Source organism: Rhopilema esculentum, chromosome 10 (assembly GCF_057945365.1).
Source record: "Rhopilema esculentum isolate cy_ngs chromosome 10, ASM5794536v1, whole genome shotgun sequence".
Lineage (NCBI taxonomy): Eukaryota > Metazoa > Cnidaria > Scyphozoa > Rhizostomeae > Rhizostomatidae > Rhopilema > Rhopilema esculentum.
In genome coordinates this window covers 11,257,635-11,273,909 of record NC_142824.1, presented here as the reverse complement: position 1 = coordinate 11,273,909, position 16,275 = coordinate 11,257,635, and positions in this window count along the sequence as shown.

Sequence of the window (16,275 nt, the reverse complement as noted above, 5' to 3'; positions counted from 1 at the left end):
TTATCAAAATAGTCTTTGAATTAGGTAGCAAGAGAAGGAAAATATGTTTTGCATTCACCAGCCTTGGTTAGCAGTTAGGTTGGTGTTACATTTAGGCCAATTTTCGGGCACGTGCTGCACCATTTCATGAAGAGGGGTTTTTTATTCACTTTATTTTATGTTGGTTTACAAAATGATAGCTAATAAACAACTTAGTACTAAAATGCAGGGCCTGCGCCACCGAGGGGGGGGGGCGCTGTGGCCATGCCCCCCCCACTTTTTTACGAAGCAAGTAGTTTAAAAGCTGCAGTAAAAGAGGTAAGATGCCTTGGCCCCCAACTTTTTTAGCTTTGGCCCACTTCCTACTTTCAAATTCATGGCGCGGGCCCTGAAATGGGGCGGGTCTTCAGGGGTCTTTCCCAAGCATTCCTCGTTGAACAAGGGAGCCGGACGTTTTGAGCCCCATAGCACTACAATCCGTTTCTGAAGTACACTCTTTTTTATAAAAACCAGTAAATTGAAGTTCAGGCTGACTGTTCTTAATTTTTTCTAAAATCTGAGGCTGGATTGTTCTTAATTTGTTCTTAATTTGATAGGTTGTAAGCAGTGGCGTGGTGGCAGGGGGGCCAGGGGGCCATGGCCCCCCTGAATAGGGGCGCAAATGGAGATAAGGGGGCGCCAAAATTGTTTGCTTGTAATATTTGGCTAGGAACATAAAAATGATCGTGCACGGGTAGAACACTTCGCTGTAACTTGCTGTGAACAATCTAATAAAACGTGTGATTCTACAATCGAAGCACTTTGCGCTGCCATGACCCAATCAACATTTGTGTCATATGTTTTCGTGTTAACTATGTACGTGGCTTCATGTTTATCACGCCAACTAACGAAGATTTTACCCATGCCAAAAATGTTTTCTTTTAGTTTGTACTCGGAACGCCAAAAAGCCTGAGTGTACGCCAAAGATCTTCGGGCCAAAGGAAATGGAATGCACCCTGGCAATCAATATAGCAGCTTTTTGTTATTAACATCGATGTGAACCAAAGGTCACCCTTTTTTTCTTTATCCAACGTACGAACCTCCCCTCCCAAAGTTTTTCTAAAAATCAAAAATAAATATTTTTCTGAGCATCGTCGAACTGTCTATTCTGAGCGGTGTAGTAATCTGTTAAATTTTAGTCTGGGGGATGCATTTTTAGCCATTCTAGAAGGCTTGATTTCAAAAATCTTCTTCCGCGTCAGACCCAACCATGGTCGGTCCTCCTTTGTCACTAGACTTGATCCTTAGCCCAACCCCACATTCAATTTTGTGGCGCCGCCTCTGTCCGATTCAATAGTGCGATTCAATGCCTGAAACTTTCAAGTTTTTGAAAGAACTACTATTTAATAACTACTGAAGAATAACAAATTTGAACCATGTTTGTGTATCATACATCATATATGCGATGACACTAGGCTGATAAAATCGCCCATAAGCAGAGGCGAAATGAACTAAGGTTGCCTTTAGTTAAAAAACTAAGAAGCCCGGAACAAAAATTTGTTCTACGTTATTTTACTCTGAAGATGGTTTTCTGGATATAATAACGAGTAGCCTGTATGAAACATCAGTGCAACTGAATAAAATGTCTTCTGATTAGTATTTTATGTTTTGCCTACCGAATTTTCTCGACAATAGGCCGACTCTTGAAAACAAGCCAATTCAAAATAGCTTGATATTTTACCGAACCACGATCGAGAAGGTCAAATGTTTGGATTACATAACTTTTCCATTCATATTCGCATTCTTAGTCAAAACTTGTTTATGAAATTTTGGATTCAAGTTGCAAAGACCAATTTCCTTCTAGAAACACATGCTTTTATATAACCACGATATATAGATAGGGCGCAAAAATCGACTTGGCCACCCTAGGGAAAACATAGCCACCCCGCCACTGGGTGTAAGCAGTGCGAGTGCTAGCTTTTTCGCTCTAGAGAGGTAGTCAGGTCTCATTTGCAGACAGGTTTGAATATTCACCGAAAAAGCACCCACAAATGGCTAAAAATTCTCGATTTTGATAAAAAACGTTGTTCAAAATTGCATTTTGAAGAAGCTCAGCCTCAGCTTGTTCTTAATTTGTTCTTAACATTTGACCAATTTTGAGGCTCGTGTTCTTATAAAATTGTTCTTATAAGAAGAAAAGAGTGTAAGCATAGACCTTATGACCGAGGACGAGGTCCATGTCCCACCAGGAAAAGTTGCCCCCGAAATGCAATTCAATAAATCTCACAAAAGCCGCACATGAAACTGATTTCTAGAAATTTTCAAGTAAAACAAAAATTTGCGAGATTGAGTCCACCTTCCCCTGAACCCCATCCACGGCAGCACTGCCCAGATTTCAGTATGTTTAAATTCTTATTAGTATCACTCAAGCAGGAAGGGGAGCATATTCTTCGAAGGCTGAGTTCAAAACTTCTGACTTCAAGATAACTGCTGTTGTCTCCGTTCTTCGAAGTTTGTCATTCACTGCCAAAGACTTAGCCCCTCTGCTAGCCAAAAAGAATCAAAAAGAAAAGGAAAGAAGAAGCTGAATAATCTACATTTCGGACAATTTCAATTTTTATCCAGAAGAAAACAAAGGATATAGTTTAAAAGGATGGGGTCTGAATCAAACGAGTTTCATAGAGGTTCAACTTCGACTTTTAAAGAAAACCCCAATACTTCTGAGGACATGACGATCAACATAAAAAGAAAAATTTGACATAAATAAACAATGATCCATAAACTTTTGTTTAGCCTTAAACTATTATATGCTGCTTAAACCACTTTGTTATCACAGACTTAAATTTAATCATAGTGAATGTTTGTTGCGAAGAGACGCTCAAATCAGACGCTGTTTTGTTTGAAATGATAAACCTGCAACGTAACGTGCAGATCGTAATAGTAAACAGGTCTTGGCAAGTCCTTCTGACAACCGGTTTCGTAGAGAGTTGGTTGACCTAACTTACCCATTAGTTTATTTACATGGGAATATCTACTGTCAACACTAATTAAAGACAAAGAGACACCCCGAAAGATATTTCAATGCTTTCAAAGATGAAAGTTTATTGTCAACACCTTCTTCTTTTTTAGATAAATAAATTCCAAATTCGTAAATAAATTCCAAAGAAAGTCCTGAGAACAGTGCCCCTATGTTCTCAGGATAAATTTGTTTTACTTTATACCCTTATGCCCCCTCCCCCTCCCCCTCCCCATCGAAGTTCAACAAAGTGTGTCCTTGTAAAAAGCATTTGACAATACGGAGCTGAATCATATTTTCTCTTTATAGATACCAGCTTGGATCAACATAGTGAGGGTTCTAAAGTTACAAAATAGGCTCGATCATGCAAATCGTGATACCAGCATGAAATTTTGCACACCTACCCAGTTTGATGCGCTGAAAAATATAAGGGTCAGAACCCAACTCAAATTTGCCCTCGAATGCTATTTTTAGAATGGGGTTCTCGGAACCAGTCCATTCAAGGAGCATTCATCATAAATGAACACGAAATAAAGATACAGGGCTTAAAGTTGATAGAAATACGAAGTTTGGCCTGCTGAAAACGGTAAGGGTCAGACTCCAACTCAAATTTGTCCCTGGCCTCTTAAAAAGGCACAATGATCTCGGAGATTTGTAAAGCACACTGAATTTTGAGCATTACATGGCATTGCAAGATGTCTCCATGCCACACCCTCACTACGCTTATTTTGTCACATCCAACTCCAATGTTCTCTTTTTATACGTGCGGCACATCTTTATAGGGGATTTTTCTTAAATATGTCCATATAAATATATATGTGAACAGTTTTCTGGCGGTACAGAATTTGAAAATGGCTCTGAAAAAAGCAAAAATTTACAACATATTGGCTAAAAGCTTTTTCATCTGACACTCCTCAGAGCATATTCAAACGTCAGAATAAAGGTCCGATAGAACACGATGAAAAATATATACCCAGTTGTGGATCGAAATACCCAGTTGCGTTTTTCTGATTGGTCTATTACTGATACAGGCCCCTTTCATCTGGGCACACTATTCTGATGTCTCTAATAGAAGAGGAGGTAATAGAAAGGGGGTGTTCTTTCCAGCAAATTTATAATAGAAGGGGGGTGCTAATAGAAGGGGGTGTTCATGTCGACCAGTTTTCAAAAGAAGGGGTTTGCTCATAGAAAGGGGTTGCTCAGGTTGGCCAATATTCGATAAAATGTCAGCAAATTTCAATAGCAAAGGGGAAGCTGATAGGAGTGAATGTTGGTAAATCTTTCAATGGAAAGGCAGTGGAATTAGTAGGATGGTGACACTGGTTACCTGACAATGGATAGATGGTCAGAGATAGACAAACATAACAAGGGGAATTATGACAATTAAAAAATATATTTACATAACATAACAAGGGGAAATATTGACAAGTGAAAATTGCGTGTTCTGGTCATGACAAATTTGTAAAATTTAATAGAAGGGGGTGCTAATGAGCGACGGGGGGAGGGCAAATTCTTCTGAAATTAATACAAGGGGGCCCGTCTATTAGAGACACTAGAACTTCAACAACAAACTGGGTCCCAGATCCCTGTCGGCACAAGATCTCTGAGCTTGTCCTTTGTTTGGTTTTAAACAAATCTTCTAGATCGTGCATCCTAATTAATAATATCAGGCAGTGCCTATAAGAAAGAAAACGGTCTTGGGCTTGAATTTTTCTAGTATTGAAAACTTTAAAAACCCTTTTGAAACGTAGTTTGCCGTTCATGTTACCTAGGAAAATTTCAGAAAGTTTAATCGTAAAAGGTTGTTGTCGTAAAAAGTATTTATTAATGATTGACTCTTTTTTCTTGAGCTAATCTGCGCATAAAACTACATATCTATGAAAAATTCCGTATCTTTGTTTAAGTTGAGTTGTGAAAGGATATCTCTTTATGGGACAGGGTCTACCAACTCTTAGCCCAAAAATAGCATTTTGGGCCAGTTTCGAGTTGGCGTTTGTTTCTCAACATATTAAGGGCATCAAACTACGTATATATGACAAATTCTAGCTCTTTATCGTTATAGCTTTTGGGAAAAAATTTGTGTTGGAGTTTTCTATTTTTCAGCGAATAAAACTACGTATTTTCGCCAAAGTTTAGTTCTTTATGCTAATTTTCAGCGGTTTTATCATTGATTGTTTTTGAATGGACTGGGTCCGAGTACCCAAGTCTAAAAATAGCATTCAGGGGTAAATTAGAGTTGGGGTCTGACCCCTATATTCTTCAGCGCATCAAATTGCTTGTGTTTGTCACAATTCAGTTCTTTATCTTTATTTGTAGTGGAGTTATGATGATTACTCGCTAAGTGCCAACAAACTGAATGTGCCATCCTATTTGTTAAAAATTTTGAAAAATTCAATGTCAAAGAACCATTAGATGGCAAAGAAACTGCTCGTTTTGGAATGAAATTTTATAAGTGGGTTTCACAATTTTGTTAAAATTACATTTTACAGTAGCTCAGACTTGGCTTGTTATTAATTTATTTTAAACTTGATAAATTTGAGAATCGTTTATAAAATTGTTCTTAAAAAAAGAGTGTGAAAAAGGGAAAAACAGGGAGCAGATTTAAAACACCAGTAGACCGGCAGAAAGCAAACAAAGTCTGGAGTATTCCCGGCAAAAACGAGAGAGGTTTACAGGTCTGTCCCAATTTTCGTGACCCAACCCAACCTTAATTTGCCAACAAGTTGGACCTTGCAGCCATGTCCCTTCTTCCAAAATAAATGTGATGTGATGTTAACTCACTAACATGTGACATTGGAAAAATGGGAACGATGTTAGTAAACATCAAAGTGCCCTTCTGTCATTTAAAGCATTCATCAATTTTCTTGAGGATGTGAGGATGTAATTTTTGAAGTATTCTCGCAATGCAGCTGTAAACTGACTAGCAAAGCTGCTAAAGGTGAGCCAGATAAATAAACACAAATGAACATCATTAAACATAAACAAAAATTCGTAATATTATCAATGTCGAAAAAAAAGACACAAATATATTGACATTAAAATTAACATAATTTGAATTCGATCGCGGAAATAGAAGATTCGCTCCTCCGCTTGGCTTTCTGTTTACACGGTCGAAATTTTGTGGCTTTGGAAGACCCAGGGAAGACTAAAATGAATCTTGAAAAAACAACTAGGGCATGAAATTTTAAACTCAGTTTTTATCTTAAGCCTTAGGGGGAAAAACAAAACCTAGGAATGGAAAAAGGCGCTAAATCTTGTGGTTGAAATTCGTATCCGAAGGTTTTAATCTAGTAGTATTTCCGTGTTTACACTCCTTTGGGATGTGCTTGAAGGTGGCCCTTCATAGGCGAGGCAGATAGAAACAGAGGCCCCTAAACGCTAAGAACTGTAAACATTCATTTATCTCATCAACCTTAATGCTTAGAATCTCGTGTCAAAGCCATTTATCCTCTAGTTATTGTAACAATGGAGGACAAAATTTCGACTAACGAAAAGCCAATGTTGTACATAATTTCCATTTTAGTGGCAACTGAACTTAGAACCGTCCTGCTTTTTACACCAAAACGTGTACAGCACTGCGTTTGCGGCATCGAGCACTTTATGACGGACCTGTAAAAATCAATTTTCATTGATTTCCATGTTATGGAAGTATGCGTTATCTCTGTTCTTAACTTTTACATTTGTGTCCTACGTAATGTCCATTTGCCCTCGTACGTACGGTACTTTTGCTAATGATTTGTTCCAGTTGAATGTTTTTCAACTTTTTTGCTTGTACCTAATACCTGAGTGTCTTTCATAGGTCTTTTCCTGTTTATCAAATACTACTGACAAGTCAAACACATATTTAGCCTATAGAAGGCACTATCCACAACGCCAGAGGCCTAAGTCAGCTTTTCTTGCGTTATAATGAGAGTATACAAGAAATTATTTCTATTTTCCATTTAGGATTATAATTCTTATTGACTCTTTTCGAATTATTAGCATAAGAATACAGAAGCACTCTATGCCAAAAATTAGTATAAACATAAAATAGTTCTGTTATAGTGTGAATTCTTTATAAAACCAATTGCTATGTTCATAGGAAAATGTCCCTGGACTTTAACCATTTTTGTTGTCTAGATGTTTTAAGAAAACAAATGAGCTAAATTTAATATTCAAATAAACAAGAAAGACATAGATCCGTAAGGATTTGGATAGTAAGCGTGATATTAATTTTCAAATTACGATTTACAGAGTTAATCTTGCTTTTCAGAGCCGCGATTTCCTTTCTAAGCAAACGAGAAAGCGAGGTATAAATCTAAGACACTTAAAGAGGCCGATCAGACAGTGGGTTGAGACACAGCGCTTGTTATTCAAGAAGTTTCCTTTGCGCAAGTAGCCAAGAAAACCTTTGATATCCCGTTCTAATATTTGATTTGTCAACTAGTGTATTCGAAGCAACAGAAAAACATCCATGTTGTTTTGCGAAACTGTAATAACAAAAATGCTATTGCATCTTTTAGCGAATTCAAGTCATATACTAGCAGACTGAAATCGATAAAGCATTAAGAAAGCTTTTCATCCTGGGAGGTTTCAAATGGTTCTGCCTTATTTACCCTCGGGGTACCTGGGTGCCAAAGCCTCAGAGTGTCAAAGGATGAAGAACGGGGGAAAAGAATTGCGAAGGCGAAAGGAAGAGATTCCTTTTCCTCGTTCTTCATCCCTTGACACTCTGAGGCTCTGGCACCCAGGGTGATGAGGGAGAAAACTATATGAAACACTGTTTAATAAAAAACAGTAAAATTGAAAGATCAACAGAAGAATTATCCATTAAAAATAGAAGATTAAGCATATATAGATATATATATTGAGAATACAGCTGGGATATTATTTTGTAACATGATTTGATTCTTCTGATTCTGATCTAAAATTTTTCGGAAATAATGTGCTTTTAACAAAAAAGAATCTTAGTTTGAGAAACTTGATCATAAGGAGTTTCAATAGAATCTAAAAACGCATATATGCTTTCTCTTTTTAATTCTTAGTAGGAATGGATTATCGAAACGATCCAACTTGAAGTTTTGCGTCATAAAGGGAAATCATGTGGAATAATAGCAAAAATTTAAAATCAAATCAGTTTAAATCAGTTTAGTCTTACTCCTAAAACATGAATTTGCAAAGCAGAGAAGGAGCTTTGAAACTGATAAAACTGGTAAGGGAAGAAGCTGGTCTGTGGAATGTTCACTCAAAAATCTACCACAAGAGGGATAAAAGGCTAGATATGGTACGCACTCAATCATTTTTACAAAGAAATAAGCAATCAACTTTTACAAGTAAACAGCTTATTTAGATTAAATCTTTTCTTCTAGTTTATATTGAAATAATGAAAGAATTCGTAATTCAGAGTTTGCAATTAAATTCAACGAATATATTTTCATATTATTTTTTTTTATATTAGAACTTTCTATTCCTTTTCGCTTTTTCTCTATCCTCTTTTATGAGACCAACGATACTCCAAAAGGCAACAAAATCTAACTTAGAAAGTGATCTAGTCGGTTTAACGTCATTTATGCTATCATTAATATAATTAATTACAAAAATATATGCTTATTAAACAAGTGAGGGATTCTCAAAAAAAAGTTCAATTAAAATGTTAAACTTCAATCCAAAACGAAAGTTTTTTATAAAGCTGTCAAACTTTTCAGTTAAAAGCAAACCCTCCATTGTACTACTCCATTGTAATTGAAATATTTGCAAACCTTGTCCTGCACTTCTTTGGCTCTTATGGATGGGCGGTTTCCTCCTTGCTTTATCACTTGAAAAAGACTGCTAGACTGCATTTCTCTTCTCCAGCTTCCTTCCACCAAAACACCATTTTTCTCTCTGTCGACCATATCTGGAGGTTTATAAACATTTCGTGCCCCCGTTTTACATCTTAAAAATTGTGCAAGGCACAGACTGCCAAAACAATCTTTTCAACCTTATGTGGAGCTAAGGCAATTGGCTTTTCGAAAATGCAAAATCTACTAGCTAGAGTTCCAAAAGCATTTTCTACATCTTTTCGGGCTCTTGGCGTCGGTAATTAAAAATTCTCCCCTCTTTGGTGAGCATTCGGGTAGGAAAAAGTTTCATGATGTCTGGCTTCAAAGGGAATGCTTCGTGTGCAACAATTGTGTAAGGTGTTGCATTGTGCCTATTGGGTAGAGGTTTTGGTGGCGGTAAATGCAATTTTCTTTCTTCCAATGCTATGTTGAGTGTTGAATTTTTGAACACCCCTCCATCAGATATTGTACGATAATTCCCTACATCAATGTACGTGAATTTATAATCTGAATCAACCAGTGCTAACAATACAATGCTGTGGGTATCTTTGTAGTTAAAGCAGGCAGATCCCGATTTTGGAGGTGGGGTTATTATAACGACTGCACCAAGTGCACCGATACAGTTTGGGAAATTCCATCTCTCTCTCAATCCTTCCTCTATTTCTTTCCATTCTTCTTCAGTGTCTGGCATTTAAAATTTAAGTAGCAATGTTATATCATAAAGATCGTCTGCTTGCCTTTTAAGAATCATTTGAACCCAACCAAGATGATACGCTGGAGGTCGAAGAATGTGAAGTTTTTTCAAATGAACGAGTACTTGTGATGATTTGGACGACCTGTCCCTTGTTGCGTCACAATATCATTTCTAAACAATCCAGGGATGCAAATTCCTGAAGCCCATACGTCAAACCATGTTACGAGAAATTTTGAATCGGGAAACTTATCGCAGACCGAAAACTTTACTGAAAAATGTATGCTGTTACCTCTAAGTAATCGTCTTCCAGACTTCCATATATAGCCTCACACATCTCTGGGATAATTTTACTCATCGTACACTTTGGCACACGGTATACGTATTCCATTTCCTGTAATTTGTATTAAAAAAATGTTTACAGAAGCATACGTCTGTCTGTTTTCTTAGTAATCCCTTTTTTTATTGCATAGAATATTGCTTCAGGCCATGTAAGAGAGGGGGGGTGTGAAGGAGCATTTATTTAGACATCAGTCCTACAGTCATTTAATTTCTATGACCCATCCATTGTTTACATCCTTGAATACGTAAAATTACAGTGTTAAGATCTTGAACGCCTTAAATAGGATCTTGGCAAGTATACCGATCTATATGATCTAAAATTAATACTCTATGCGTCAAAATTTCAGTCACCATCAATATATTTTATGAGATATCGAAGCGCAGTGTCAGTTACAAACTTCGGGGGAAATTGGCTCTCGTATGTTAGTACTTTGCCGTTGAATTTTCAGGGCCACTTTCTCAAGAAGCTTTTGGAAACTATTTCCATCCATTCTTAAAAAATTACGAAAACTACTCGAATCTTCTAGCCGAAGCTCTTTCAGCAGTGAATGGTGGGCCCCGCGTTCGTCTCGCCGCACAATCCAGTCCCGTACCCAATGCCTTCCTCTTTTTCCGCGCAAATTGCTATTTAACTTTATCATCCCTGTAACAAGATGGCAAAGTATAGCCTTTTTCTTCTCTGAGTTTGCCTTTTTTCCTGCATGATCTTCGCAAGGCTTGTTTTGGCGTGAAACTGACTCATGAGTCAAAAATGCACGTGAGTAAAAAATTCATACAACTTGACTCATGAGTCGGACGCAAGAAAAAAACGTATCGTGTAAACTGGCCTTAGCTTGTTTCTATGTCACGTTTAAATTTGATTTTACATGGTTGTTATCTTGGTTCTAGAAATGAAAATGATCACTCGAAGTGTTTCAGCGATAACCAGTATTGGGAGGTTCATACCAGGGAACTGAAATGCGCTGGGAAGCATTTGGTTCTACCCAATTGCTAATTTTTTTTTTCGATTAGAACCTTAAAACTTTTTTGAATTACTGGATTTTTAAAACTTTAAAATAGCAAGGGGATTAAATGCAACAGGAATAAATAAAGTATTTTTTGAATTATTTCTAGTGGATTGAAATAGCTAGTATGCTTGCATCAGTTTTGCTGTTACTCTAAAGCTGATTGTTTTCAAAGTCAGCAATACACAAAATACAGATATTGTCTTAGAAATAAAAAAGCTATCAAAGATACTGTTTGACAGGGACCGCGGAAGCGGGCGGCAAAGGTGGCATTACTCCCACACCCCAGTACTTTCCAAAATGTACTTAAAACCATACAATATCGCCCTGTTCTTGGTTTTTGGCATGTTTAAACCCCTAAAACGTTCTAGCGTCCTTAACCGGTAATATGCTCCACGGTCTTTACTCTTTTAAACATGTTTTATTTAATATAGAGATTGTGAATGAAGTTTTCACATCGTGAAAGGAGAAGAAAAAAGAAAATGGAAGGAGAAGAAGAAAGAAAAATGATAAAGGGTGACCAGGGACGTGCCAGAGTAGGGGGTATGGGGGTGTCACACTTTTTGTAGAAGCCATCGGTAATTTTTGCCTGTCGGTAAAAGTTGACACAACTATAACAGCGTTTCGGTATTTTGGGGAAGAATTAGATTACCTCTGCCTTTTCGCATAGAAGGGTTGTTGCCCAATTTTGTTTTTACATATAAATTGTTGCAAACCAAACAGCTGTTTTTAAAGGTTACCTCCGTTTGACAATGAAAGAAGAACGTTTAGACTATTTAATGGTAGCTGCATGTTTCAGTGACATTTTAGATCGTTTGGGTCTTGATGAAATTGCAGATAGCTGGTCAATTCTTAAAACTAGAAGAATGAAGATATAAATCTATACCATGTAGGACTATATGTTTTTATATATATCGATATTGTTTAATGGTGTGAATATTTTCCTGACCCTAACCTTCCAGAGATCCAAATTATTTTTAATGCCACTTTCGTTGAGATCATTAGACTAAATAACATGTGTATTTTGCAAGTAATCTGCTTAATTTCAATCCAGTTAAAACAATAAAATAAGTTCAGCTTGCAATTTCGTTATATCCAGTTTATCCTTATCAAATTATATCCTTAAATTATAAAATTATAAAATTATTTTGTTATATCCTTATAGAACTATTGTAGACAATAAGAAGACATTATTAAAAGACCTTGTTTATTTTAGTAGGATTTTCTTTATGAGAAATTAATTAATTACTACTAAAAGTACGAATTTGTCGTGGTAATTCAATAAAACGCCATAGGCAACCTCAGATGGCAAGAGCCGTCAAATGGAGGGGTACAATTCGAGAATATACGGTAGCAGTGGGGGCTTATTCGAGGGGGGGGGGCTTATTGACAATTTGTAGTTCTAGGATGGGGGCTTATTCGAGGGGGGTTTTTCGAGAGGGGGCCAATTCGAGGATTTACTGTATTTCTTAGTGCGTCACGCTACACTGATGATGTATCCTCTTCGGGCAGAAATAAAAAATCTTCCATCTTAGTAATTTTTGCTACTAAGACGTAAAAAACACTGCCAAATTCAGTGCAAATTCAAATTGGCTGCACAAAACTACAGCTTGATGCTGGGCAAGAAATATTTCCTTTATGCCCTTCTTTACCAGAAAAAGAGATAACTTCCAAATTACGTATAATCCCAAAAATTGCAAACTTTTCAATTGAGAAATGCGCACATGAAAAAGAGGGTGTTTTGAGAGTACCTAGGACCCAAAACCCGGAAAATAGTTATGAAAAGCGGAAAACCCGGACTTGGAAATTGGAAAATACTGAGATAAGATAGATATACTTCAACGTGGTTCACCTTTTCCCATGTTCTGCATTAAAAGACCTTCGTACCCGCAGTTATTACCAGCAGGAATATTTGTCTGCAAGGCACAGGGTAGATCCTTGCCTTTTTTCTCCAAATGAAGATGTCATCAGTGTTTGCGGAAGAACAGAATTTTAGGGAAATTTGTCGTAGATTGCGGAAATCTGGCAATTTCTCAACGGAACGAGGGAATTCTACACACTTGCCGGACGCAGATTTTCTCAAAATAATACACGGATTGCAGAAATTTCAAAATGTTTAGCGGGATTCTTAACCTGCTTCTTGTTGGATAGGATTACATCATCGCATGTTTTGATCTTGTTAATATATAAGTTGTTCATAAATAAACTTATATACACTCAGAGGTGGTGCCAGAAATCTTCCAACAGAGGGGTTGGAGCTACCAACAGGGGGGCTAAATTGACTATAATATGCAGTTTTCGTACGTTATTTTGTCAAATTTGCTCCGACAATAACCTAAAATTTTCTTCCGATAGGGGGGCTAGATGCTTCCGATGGAGGGACTGTAGCGCCCTAACCCTCCCCATGCGCCACCACTGTATACATTCTATTGCCCAGTTGCCCCCTATTTGCTATTTTTGACCAGAAAGTACTTATCTCCAGATTGTAAGGGCGTGTATGTTGAATAAAATATGTTCAGCATGAAACTGTCTTTCAGAATATGTATATATAATGTGGTTTTAGCGGCATCAAAATTTGAACCCCTGCTGATCAGCGCGCCATATGGGATTTGCCCGAATAAGGAGTTTCCAATATCCAATTGGTGGGTCTTTTTTCTGGTTATTCCCAGTATCGTATGGCCCCCGAAGGTCACTTTCCATCGAGCAATTTTCATTTCAATAAAAGTTTTCGACAAGTGGGCTGAAATATTCAAACAAAGCTGCTTATGCGAGCTCTCCACACTTCCCTATCCGGCTTCCAAGTAACTTTTTGGCGATGTATGTTCATTGCTTGATTTTCTGCTTGTTTTTAGAGTCCTTGGTCTAGAGTGGCTATACTTTTCGTCTCGAGAATTTTTATAGTTTAAATTTTTCTGTCATTTTTTAATCTATTTATTTTACGATCCCCATGAAACTTCAAACAACCAACAAAAGGCTGCTCACCCAAAAATATCTTCCAACAGTCTCTCCTGCACAATGTGCGTAGCCAAAAGCTTAGTGATAACACCCTCCCCCAGGGATAATACTCCCATTATGGCGTGACAGGGGGGTCCGGTCAGGGTCAAAGAGGACCAGCGCTAAAATGTTAGAAATTTACCCTCAAATGGTAGTACTTCTTGACAAAACCCCTCAAGCGGTAGCATAAAAACCGAAAACATTTCCTTGCTAGTATCCAATTCTTAGTCTGCGTTCCAGACCCCTAACTTGAAAGTTAAGGGTCTGGAGCACAGGCTACCATTTCTTTGTGCTCTCCTTGTTCTTTTTTGACAAACTTCTTCATAATTGATTGTTGTTGTTTCGGGAAAGATGAATCTTGTTCATTATCTATACCAAATCGCAAGCTAAACTGAGCAGTTCAGTTATTATCGAAAATGGGTCATTTGGTAGCCATTTGGTGAAACCCTCAGCAGCTAATGTGAATACCGTATTTCCTCTAATGAGCGCCACCCTCTGATAAACGCCGCCCTCTATTGAACGCCGCACCTTCAGCCAACCATTTGGAAAAAACGCCGCCCTCTATTGAACGCCGCATCCAAAATTGTGAATTTGTAATAAACGCCGCGGCGTTCTTTAGAGATAATACGGTAATATGCGGAAGAACGCCGTAGTAGGAGCAAAAGCGCATTTGACAGTTGATGATGACAGTCAACTTTGACCAACTATTGTCTTATCGAGGCGAAGACCTTCTGGTGTTAAGGGTCCTTTTTAATGTAGTACTTGAGGGTCCTGGGTCTTAGGGTCTTAGAGTCTGGTTTTTACGGTATGCCCTTATAGGATCGTATTTAAGTTGCTTATAGAAAGAAATCAAAGTGGCATCAGGTTGCAGTTTAACGTCAAACCTTTTTCAAATGTATGAAACATTTACCTACAACGTTGAGCTCGTATTGCACATGGGGGAAGTTAAAGTAAAGAAATCAAGCTTTTCCATTGAAAAAAGCTAACTGGTTGTCAGTAAGTCATTGAGAAGGGCAAAATACGTGAACTGTCAAGTAATCTTCTATCAACCAAGTACAAGAGCTAATGTCAGGGGCAAAAATCACCAATAGTTCTTTTTGAATAGCTAATTCTGTTACATTAGTGACCTGGTTCGATTTGATGTTCATTGTCACTAAAGTTTTGCAATTTCAAAGGTTATAATGGAGCCATTTAAAAATTTGCTGTTTTACATAGCATCCACTTACATCACACAGCTTTGACTACTAAAAAGAATCCTTTAACGGTTTTGCTCTTTCAGTCCTAAGCAAATGCCTAATCTGTATAAACTGTGTGATAAATTTTCTCTTGAAGACATTAAAACTGTCACTGCATGCCATTGAAATTCTCTTTTCATTTTTTGATAAGATCCTTAAAACGAGGCTATCATCAATATGGCCGTCTGTTGAAATATAGCATAAGGTTTTTATTGCTATGAAGATTTGACTGGTGCAAAGTATGGTTGAGCTATAAATCCTCGAATTAGCTCCCCCCCCCCCTCGAAAGAGCCCCCCATCCTCAAATAAGCCCTAATCATCCTAGAACTACAAATTGCCCACTACGTCAAATAGACCCCCTACAGTAAATCCTCGAATTGGCCCTCTTCGATATAGATTCACAGGTTTTTGTTCGCAGATTTGGAAGAAAAAGAAAATTCAAAAAGATGATAAAGTAATCCAGCAACGGCTGACTTTGGCAAAACCGCTATGCTTGAAACTTCACGAAACAATAATGGCTATACCCAGGGCCGTCGCGAAGCAAGCTTTGTTGGGGGGGGGGGGGGGGTGATTTGGACTAAAAATTTACCTGATTATCTTAAGTTGCAGTCACATACCTCCGCAATAAATTTTGTCAATCTAACTCTGTATATAATTCGCAACTTTCATTATATGATAAGAACGGACTTTCCTAATTATTTGTTTTGGAAACAAATTGAACAGCAGATAAAAATAACTGGTACAATTTCACCGCGGTCTTGAAAAATACCATGTTGTCAATTTAGATCTCTTTTTCCATCTTATCATGCCTTTTGAATGTTAAAAAGATCTAGAGCTCATAGTGAATTGCAGTTGACGCTTCTACCAAGAAACTTTAGGGGGAAAAGACAATTTTACCTAAAGAGACCCTGGATTTTTAGATTTAGTGCCAACAAGAAATCTTCAAATCTTCAAATCATTAGTTTGTTTACCCTCATTCATATCAAGGAATATCATATTTAAGCAACGGAGCAACTACCTTTGCTTGATCCTTTATTGATTTTATGACATGAAAGTCTCTGAAATACCTAAAGCGTTTCTTCCACCGAGCGGATTTTACCTGAAATATCCCATTGAGATACTATTGGCACCCCCCCTTACACACACACCGCCCGGTCGCGGGGCCCCTGGCGATATCAACATCGAAAATCGCGTCTACACTCTAGCTACTAAATTAAATACTTTACTCAACGAC